Source organism: Nanorana parkeri, unplaced genomic scaffold, assembly GCF_000935625.1.
Source record: "Nanorana parkeri isolate BGI_ZX_2015 unplaced genomic scaffold, ASM93562v1 scaffold679, whole genome shotgun sequence".
Lineage (NCBI taxonomy): Eukaryota > Metazoa > Chordata > Amphibia > Anura > Dicroglossidae > Nanorana > Nanorana parkeri.
Window position 1 is genome coordinate 245505 of NW_017306947.1, and position 10125 is coordinate 255629.

Here is a 10125-nt window from a genome sequence, read left to right on the forward strand (position 1 = left end):
AATGGACAGGTGCTGCTACTTCAAATATTAAGCTACTACTTATGTTTAAATCACCATTAGGGCTTTGCTGTTTTACTATACTATGTAAATACATTTGTAATCCAGCACGTTATATATTCTTATTATTATAAATCCCACATATACTATGCGGTATTGCGTTGTGGTACCATTCAACTCCAAGGCAACACACCTGCTTTTAATGCATGGTAGTGTACTGTGATGCATTGCATTGCAGAAAAAAGGGTCATGTGTGATTTTAAGCATGTTTGGGTGCATCCAACTGTATGGGCTGCCCTAATGCAACGCACATTAATGTGCAACAAAACACACATTACCACACTGCAAAGGAGTAAATGGGCCCTAGAAATCAGGCATGACTTTTAAGCCTCATTCACACTGGTAGTGTCAAACTGGCATTTCTATGCATTTGGAGCACATTTCTAAACACATGATAGTGTATGTCTTGATTTCAGTGGTATCATTCAGACTTTGTATTCACCTGCATTTACCTGTATTCAGTTAAGTACCTTTTCAGAGAGGATAGGATTTTATGTGTCCATGATTAGACATTGTGCCTGCGATCCGGTGCGATCAAAATGCTGCAAGCACTATTTTGATCACACCGGACCGCCGGCACAATGTGCCTTGTGATCCCGTGCGGCCGATCGCATTGCGACCGGAGGGCGTGGCTACGGTGCCTTCACTTCAATGGCCCGCCATGCCCCCTCCTGCCCCACAAAAAAGTGAGCCGGCCGCAATGCGATGCAGTGCGTTCTGGCCAGAATCGGACCGGAAGGCACTGCATCTGGTGTGAACCTAGCCCCAGTGTAGCTTAAGCGGGAAAATCTAAACACAGGGAAAAGGGATATAGGAAGCATAAAAGTTGTTTATACCCAGTTTAGAAGAGAAACACAGGAGTTCCAGTGTGAATGAGCAAGCAGAAAATCACTCAAGATCTGCTAATTAATCCTACTGTCTGCTAAGGGCAGTTTTAGGCTGCATTCACATAGCTTTTGCGGTTCCCGCGCGGAACGAAAACACTGTTATTCAATACACGTGGATGCCGCTCGTTTGTGGCTACGTGCGGCATTTGCGCCGGATTATCGCATTTGCACTATTTCGGGGGTCGCGCAGTTTCATGCCGCACGGCCCCCGCAATGGTGTGAACGATTACATTAAAGTGCATTGTTTTTTGTGTTTAGAGCGGCTCCATGCGTATCTGTACAGCTGAATACACGCAGAGCCGCTAAGGTGTAAATGGAGCCTTAGAGCCAGTTCACACTATGTGCGTTGCGGTGCCATTAGTTCTGAAATGCACACATGTATCGCATAACATTCCACACGTGTGAACAATCCATGCATTAAAAAAGTGCCATGCACAATTCTAGATGAATTGCAGTCAATTAAAAAAAATGTGCTTCTTATCGCAAAGCATATAAAAAGCTGATAACGTACATTCAATGCGCATGAGTTAAGGCAACGCACTTGTGTGAACTGGCTCTTATTCTAGGGATACACTGACAATGAAACATCTATGCTGCTCAGGCATTTAACCAGTTTGATGACAATTATACCATTCAAAGCCGCCTTCATTCAATGAGACGATAGCCAACAAGTGGTTAAGCAGCCCTTGTTTTCCCTCTAGCAGCTAATCGTATTCTTGCTTTCTGTGTCTTATACTGTAAAGGAAGAATCTGACTGGTTACAAAAAAGACTTCTGCACTTCTGTAAATGAGGCCTGCATGCACTGAACATCAGAAAATCCTAGCAGTGACAATACTGCACTTTCACTGACAAACAAAAGTACATTATCATGGTATTTGTTTTGTTTTTTCAGGTTTGCAAAGCAGCATTCTGAAGCACCAGGAAATGACTGGTGAGCTCATACTTATTAATTTTGAGCTTGAATATTAATCCGTCATTTTACAGACAGGCAGAACCGGTTTGGATGGTGCGGCCACTCCCTGACTCCATAGGAGGTGACATTTGCTCCCCTTTGTATGGAAACAACAAGTGTATGTGTGCAGTACTAGTGCCAGGACTGTTGCCACACACAGCACACAGCAGTGTCCAACAGTAGTAAACAAGCAGTGTCCCCACCCCCGATCTGCAGCAACAAAAGGTCGTGGTGACATCATTGTGTTGCTAAACTTTACTATGCCACTGCTAAATCAAGAGTCGCATAAAACAATGTGACTTTAAAAATGCAGAGGCCAATTGCAATCAATAAGAATCTACCACTAAATTGTCCTTACTGACATTTCTTTGGTACTATAAGTTACTGCACTTTGCCCATCATCACTACACCTTGTATTACTGTCATTCATTAACCAGATGGAGTACACAATCATTATCTGGGTTACCTATGAATTGTTTTTTGGTCTTCAGGAACTGCTAATGTCACACCAGTGATTTTATATGTGCATTTCTAATTTTGAGGGTTGACTTCAAAGAGACTTTTTGACCTGAAAGAGCAAAATGGCAGAGGCCCTCTTAACCCTTGATGTTATGTATTGTTGTAAAGATAAAGGGTCAGACATATTGGTATAAGCATGTTCAGCTTCTTTTGTAGTAGTGGCAATATACTTAGATCACCTATATATTCTGTCTGATTGAAAACAATAGATTCTCAGCAGTTTCTAATGATGTCAAAACACCTACAATGCACATGGTAGCCTGAGACCATGCCATTCTTGCCTAGGCTGCACGTGACATGAAGCTCTCAGCAAGAGACAGATGCTTTTTTGCTCTAAAATGGTTAATACGTGCATTGTTTATTCAAGTAAAGTATGTTTTTTGATGGGTCTACATTTAATGTAGCCTACTTTTTTACATTGTATGTAGCAATCTACTATACGGGTGCAGTCACACCAAAATCGGAAGGAAATTGCAAGTCAACCGAGAGTCCAACTTGCAATTGTACCTTCCGTTTTCCTTCCGATCCATTTTTCAATGAAAGGGCACCAAGCGATGAATGGGTGTAAATGAGGCTAGCTCACACCGGATCTGTTGCGCTGAAAAAAAGTAGTAAGCGCACCACAATGGAACAGAGCAGTGTGAACTAGCCCCATTCACACTTATTCATTTTTCGGCACCCTCCCATTAGCATCTGTTGAAAAACGAATTGCATTGCAACACAATGCAACGGCTCTGGTGTGAATGGGCCCATAGGGCTACACTGAAGCGACAGCAGTAAGGGCTAGTTCACACCAAGCACGTTCCAGGAGCAGAGCAGAGAAGTTACAGACCGGATCAAAACTGCGTCCAATGTATTCCAATGGTATTTTGGGCTCTAGTTCACACTGCAGAGTTCAGTTCTAGAGCATGTAAAAAAACTGCAGCAAGCCCTATTTTACCTGCTCTCGAATGCATGCAAACGCATCAAAAACACATGCAAACGGCCTGGAATGCACTGAAAGACAATTTTAAACTAAAAAAAGTTTTTTTTTTAAACCAAAAAGGGCCCGGAACGCATCAAAAATGCGGCAAAAAACGCGGTATAACACAATGCACTGCGTGTGCAGAAACTCATGCAGATCTGGTCTGCAGTTGGTGTGAACAAGCCCTAAGCCATTGTTACAACACAAGGTTGTTTACTTTTTCTTTTTAATCTGTACACTCCATTCAGGTCCATGCACAGCAATGCAGTTTACTGTGCTGTGGTCCTGTGACCTCCGTTGTCATCCAGTGAGCTGTAAAAAAAAGCAGAATGTCTGTATGTTTTCGCAGCATACCCCACCACGGCTAACTCCTGTGTTGCAGTGTGAACAGCACACATAGAAAACAATTCCTTTCTGTGTGCCCTTGTAGCGAGCTGCATTTGTTTACTGAACAGGCCTTAATAGTTAGATAAAGTGAAAAATACAAAATTAGAAATGAAACAAAGATGATGAAGAGCTGTGAAAACAAAGTATTAGAATCATGATAAACCTGAAAGAGGCCTGTGAAGCACATGCACAGAAATGGTGCTTCTTACCGAATGTATGAATAAGTGAATTGTGTTTTAACAAAAAGTATCAAGACAATGTTATTATGTCAGACTATACAATATTTCAGGAGGGAAAGAATACTGGCAAGAAATTAGAAAAGGAATTGTAGCTTGTCTTTCTGTCCCCTACTGGGATCCACAACCTTCCCACACCCTCTCTGGTAGTTAAAGCTCCTCCAGGCATTGAGGACGAGGAGAAAGGGAGCTTAATGCAGCTGCTTCAAGCAGACATTTCCTGCATGTCTGTGGATGGGTATCCTAGCAACAGCCTTCTGTGCTCAGGCCTACGCACTTTGGATGAAAAGACCAGCCAGGCCTGTCTGTAATGTACGACCCTTGCTGAGGCACTTCACCTGGCTTATTTTACTTCCAGGCATGAGTTCAGCAATGACCAGAGGGGGATTCATGATGGATAGCTGTCTCTTCTTTGTGAAAATGGAACATTTTCAAATTGCTCAAGGGTAGTTTAATGAATGTGGAAACAGTATGGTGTATTAGTGGTATTCTCCAAAGAATCTGCTCAGCCTGTTGCATTGGCTGATTCACCACAGGCTTGGATGCAGACATACAGTTCTCTGTGTGTGTGTGTGTGTGTGTGTGTGTGTGTGTGTGTGTGTGATCGCAAGAGATTTAATCAGATCTCGATCATCATTTGGCCTTAAATAACATCAAGGGCTAAATCTCGGCCCTTTTGGTCTTATTCCAAAGACTGATAGAATTTAATTAATTGGTTAAGACCTTTGTAAAGGGTGTCGTCTCATGTGTCCAATCCTGTGCAACTATCTGTGACTCCCTAGTTTTGTTGACCCCATTAGGGATATTCCTCTTTCCATTTTCACCCACAAGGTTTTGTTCCTTGTTGCCATCACCACTTCAAGCCATGTGTCTGAGCTTGCAGCCCTGTCCTGTAAAGAACCCAATTTGACTCTACACAGAGAAAATTTAGTATTGAGGCCCGGAGCCTCCTTCCTTCCTGAAGTGGTTTCGGCCCTTCACCTCAAACAAGACATTGCAGGGAATTTATCAAAACTGGAGCAGATAAAATCTGGAGCAGTTGCCCATGGCAACCTATCAGTTTCTCTCTTTCTTTCAAATCTTAACTGAACAAACTGAAGAGAGAAGCTGATTGGTTGCCATGCTTAGCTGCTCCAAATTCTGTAAAATTCCCCCCATTGTGTTTCCATCTCTTAGGCTCCATTCACACATGAGCAGTTTTCCACGTGTAAAACACGCTAAACATAAAAAATAATGTACTCCAGTGTGAATTGTTCACACTAGGGCGGCGTCCACCCGATACGAAAATGCACGTCCCGCAAAAAAGTCCTAGTGCTATAGTTTTTGTGCCGCGCAGTAAAACAGTACTGCTATGTGTGAATGGAGCCCAAGTCTGTTTCGAAAGTACATTTTGATGTACTGTCTTACTGTCTGGATGTGGTTCGTGCTGTGCAAGCACTCTCTTTTTGTCATTCCTATTGGTCCCTGTAAAAGAGAACCTGCTTCTTGCTCCACAATTTCTTGGTGGCTTTGACAGATCATCCTTTAAGCTTATGGTCTTATAGTGACCGTAAACCCAGGCGTTAAATCTTAAAAATGCCTCAAGTACCTTAACTATTAACAAAAATGTATCTAATTTGTGCATCACTCTTCTGTAGATACTCCAATCATCTCTGAATTGGTGCCGACACCGTCCTGTCTTCTGGAGGGGGGCTACTTTTGTTCCCCATGGTCCCTGTGTGTGTTGTAAAGTAGCCACCACTCCAAGCTCACTCCCATGATGGACTACAATCTCACGTTTAGTTTAATAATTTTTATTGAAATTATAGTCTAAAACTTTGGGTTTACCTAGTATGCAGCGATATAGGACATCTTAAGCAGTATTTTTCACAGAAATGTTGTTTTATGGGTACATTTCATGAGTATTCAGATAGTGTTTTGTCAATGTCTACCTTATTGCGAGTAAAACAGAAAACATACATATCTTTAGAAGCCATTATCTTCTAGCCATCGTAATTCTGTTGCAGGCCCTATGAGAAAACTACTATAAGAAAAACTACAAAGGACACCACAGGTATGTTGTTTTGCTTGTTAGGAAACCTACAATGTCACACATGAGTAGAGCGCTGTTATTAATGTACTGCAAGTGTCACTCAGGCAGTGAAAGGTTGATTAACCGCTCAGAATGCAGCCTGAGGTTGTGTACATGGCAAGTCTCTGGAAACTAACTGGAATGTATTCAGGCACATTTGTCGCTAACTAGTCTCTGACAAGGTATAATGCTGGCCACAAACACACAGCAACCTCTGGGTTCTTTTAAGCTAGTATTTGAGAGGAGTACAGTAAGTACTGTATGCAGCTTTAATTAGCTTTTTATGTTGGGACATTGGAAATCGTAGATTTCACCTTTCGATATAGAGACCCCTTGCACCCTCCCTATAACCCCAACTCTAAACCTTTCTGTAAACCTAACACTAACCCCCTCTTCTGTAACCTTAACCTATCTTGTAACTGTCCCTGTAACCCTGATCCTTACCCTAATCCCCTGCTACCCTAACACTAACATATCCTGTAATCTTACCCCATACAATTCTCCATGTAAACCAAACCCTGACATTAACCTAGAATTCTTACACTAATACTCCCTGTAAGCTCATCCTAATCCTCACTTTAACCCTAATTATAACCCTCCTGTAAACCTTATATTAAGCTTCCCTGTAACCTGCATAATAACCCACACTATAACCTAAAGTATATCTAAAAGCCAAACTTTTTTCCAGTGAGACAAAGTCTCAGTTGGCAGAACAAGGAGTAAGATGCTATCTCTTCAACGGAAATCCTCGGTTACACAGTTGTCACAAGTTTCTCTAGTGGATACATTTCCCTTTACTTTTGTTCAGCTTTTCCCTCACCTACAGGTTACTATGGTCCCTAGGACAAACAAAGAGGATGAATCAACCCAGCGGAGGCCCAGACAGTAAATAAAAACTGGACAGGGCTGCTTACCATTCCCTATTCTATGAAAAAAAAAACACTTCAATTCTTAATACTAACTCTCACATGAACTCTCCTTGTAACCCTATTCTTTACTTATGTTCACTTAAAGCATAATCTGCTTAGATTTCCTTTCCCTGGTTCCTCCTTCCCCTCTCATCAAATGTAATGCACATATTAAATGTCTTGATGGGTGGATGTCAGTATGGAGGTGTGGGCATTTCTAGGCAAGCTGCATTTGCATGCAGGCCACCCTAGGTAACACTCACATGTGATGTTGAGTCTCCATGATTGAAAGAACTGAAATCTAAAGAATAAAGGTGGCCATACACTTTACAACCCTCACTTTTGTCTTGCGAGGGTTGTAAAGTAATTAAAAAAACGTACGATCTGCCCATCCTGGACAGGCAGATCGTACTTGCGATCATCGCAAGCCCGCCCCCATGAGGGGCGGGCTTCCAATGAATGCAATGAGGGGCGGGCTTCCAATGACTGCAAACAGGCAGTGTGCGCGTGTGCACACCGGCCCGTTCGGCACTTGTCGAACAAGCAGGCCACTAACCCGCCGATAATCGTACGATTCTCAGCGGGTTTTCCAGCCTGCTTGTTCGACGGAAGACGTGCGACCGTACAGTAGAAACGGTCGCACGCCTTCCATACACTTTGCCATTATCGTACGATTGCGGGATTTCCCGCGATTCTCGTACGATAATCATACAGTGTATGGGCACCTTAAAAAGGTGGGAGCCAAGGGCAGTAAAGCGGGGAGGAAAGGGCCAGTTGATGCTGGTAGCCTCCAGCCAGGAAATAAGGCAGGCTCTATCTGACTTGCTACAGCTCCCAATGTACTCTGTGAAAGTTGAGCTGCTGCAGTGGAGTTCTAGGACCTGGCTATGATGTCTGCCAAGGGGGCCTGAACAACAACGCTACTTGAATGGAATTACAGATGCAGGTTGAATAGCTCCCCGATGTTCTTTCAGTTTTAGTTTATGCAGGTGAGTGTAAGAACCTTTGTTTTATCCATGTGACCATCATTTTCACATTTCATTGAAGTCAGCTAGAATAAATAAGATCCTTGTCTTGGTGCATTAGTACAAACTGATGCATTTTGTGTTCAGACGTAGATATAGAGTACCTCTGTATCATGATCTGTGGTAGGAGAAAATGCTTCAATCCATTTTTTCCTACACGTGTAGTAAAGGTTTTCTGTAGTAGTACCTATGCACACCACCCAATGTACAATATGAGACGCAATATGAGACTACTTTCCATACAGTCATAATTATCACACTATATGCCTGGGGGGAGAGTGCTTCTGCATGCAAAGATCAGATAAAGAAATCTTGTAATGCTTATAATTTGTGGAAACAAAACCTATGTACACCTAAACGTGGGAGTACAAACTCCATGCAGATCGTGACCTTAGGGAATATAAGCTGTGATTAGTGCTACAGCATCGGCGCTCTTCCCTGGACCACTATGCTGCAGCATCCATAGTGGGTAGGGAATATTCAAGGAGTTCTAGCTTCACATCAAAGCTTGTTGTGTTATAACATCAGCATTGTAATAGGAATACACACTAGAGCTGTATTTGATGATGCAATCAAAGCTTACTTAAGCAGTCAGTTTAGCCTTCCGCATGTCCCTCGCTTTTATCTCTTTCCCTGCTGCTTGATGTGATGCAACCTCAATTTCTCAAGACTACATATCCCATCATGCACTACTTCCAGCAAACAATGATAATGTTACATTATTCAGACATTGAGTTGTAGTTCAAAAGGCACACTCGGTGAGAGTTGCGACATAAGGAAGTGCATAGTCACAGGTCTGAGTGAAATTGTGTCAGTGAATTGAGGAAGCACATCCAATGGGCATATTGCCTCTATAATGAGGCAGCCTGAGGATGTTGCCTCAGGCGGCATCTCTTAGGGTCACATGGGGGTCAGCAAGCTGAGCGGCATGGCGCTTTGTTGCACAATGTTTGCAGTTTTCCTGCTGCCCCCTTTCCGTCCAGTGTGTCCCAAAATGCTAAGAGAAGTGCTGGGGGAGATAGGTAAGGGACATCCACATCTCCCTGCTCAGCTCTTAGAAACCAGGGATGCTCTGGCTGGCATCCTGGGAAGCTCCTGGTAACCAGTGACGTTACTGGTTGCCAGGAGCTGAGTGGGACCCTGAGCCGTGCTGGGAGGGTGTAGTCACTCAACCACCACCCCTGACCCAAACCCCCCTTCCCCCCAGCCGCCTGCCTCAGGTGGCAAACAGGCTAGGGAAAACACAACCTATGGGCATCTCTAATAAGTAAGTTTACAACATTCTAGATTGCTATGGTTACTTGTAGTGGGATAGAACTTCAATATAGAAATACAAATTTTGTTTTTAACAGATACCCTTTAAGGGCCGGTTCACACCACAAAGTCTGCGTTCCAGAGCGTTCGGCCTCCGGTATGCACTGGAACGCAAGCTGGCCGGCTCCCTGCGTTCAGGGGCAGGAGGGGGCGTGGCGGTGCATTGAAGTCAATGGCCTGCGTTCCGGTCCAGTGTGATCTGCAAAAATAGTGCTTGCAGTATTTTTGCGGATAACACTGGACCGGAACGCAGGCACTAATGTGCCTGTGTTCCGGGTGCGGGCGATCGCACTGCGGGCGGGGTGCGTGGCTGCGGTGCCATTGACTTACCTTGCCGGCTGGCGTTCCAGTGGCCAAACGCAGACTTTGTGGTGTGAACCGGCCCTAAAGCAACATTTCCAATCACATATATAGCATTGGTATTAGATAGACAGGATATCTATAAGAAAATCCCTCAGTAATGGGCACCTATGCTCCTTGGAGGATAAACTATGTCAGCAATATGACTAATTCCAATATACTTTCAATCCCAGCAGTTTCAGCCATTACAAAGCAGACATAATACCGCGGTCTGCTCAGACGGACTCTGAATCAGAATTGCAAAACATCACCTTTTGAAGTCTATAAAAATTAAAATCAGCATATCAGAGATTCTAGACAATTACTTGAAATGGACTATAACCTCGGCAGTACCTAATATGAGGAAGCTGTGGTGCTTCTTTTATTTACATCTTTCCTATTGCTGTACAATAGAACATATTAAAAAGCGGCTCAGCTACGAGGAAATGCTACTGAAAACTCAAG

The 10125-nt window shown here is 43.4% G+C and overlaps 1 protein-coding gene across 1 annotated transcript in view; it reads right to left on the bottom strand.

Moving 5' to 3' along the window:
* Positions 1 to 10125, bottom strand: part of ERBB2 (erb-b2 receptor tyrosine kinase 2) — a 138358-nt gene that overhangs the window by 82542 nt on the left and 45691 nt on the right. The gene's annotated exons all lie outside the window — the stretch shown is intronic.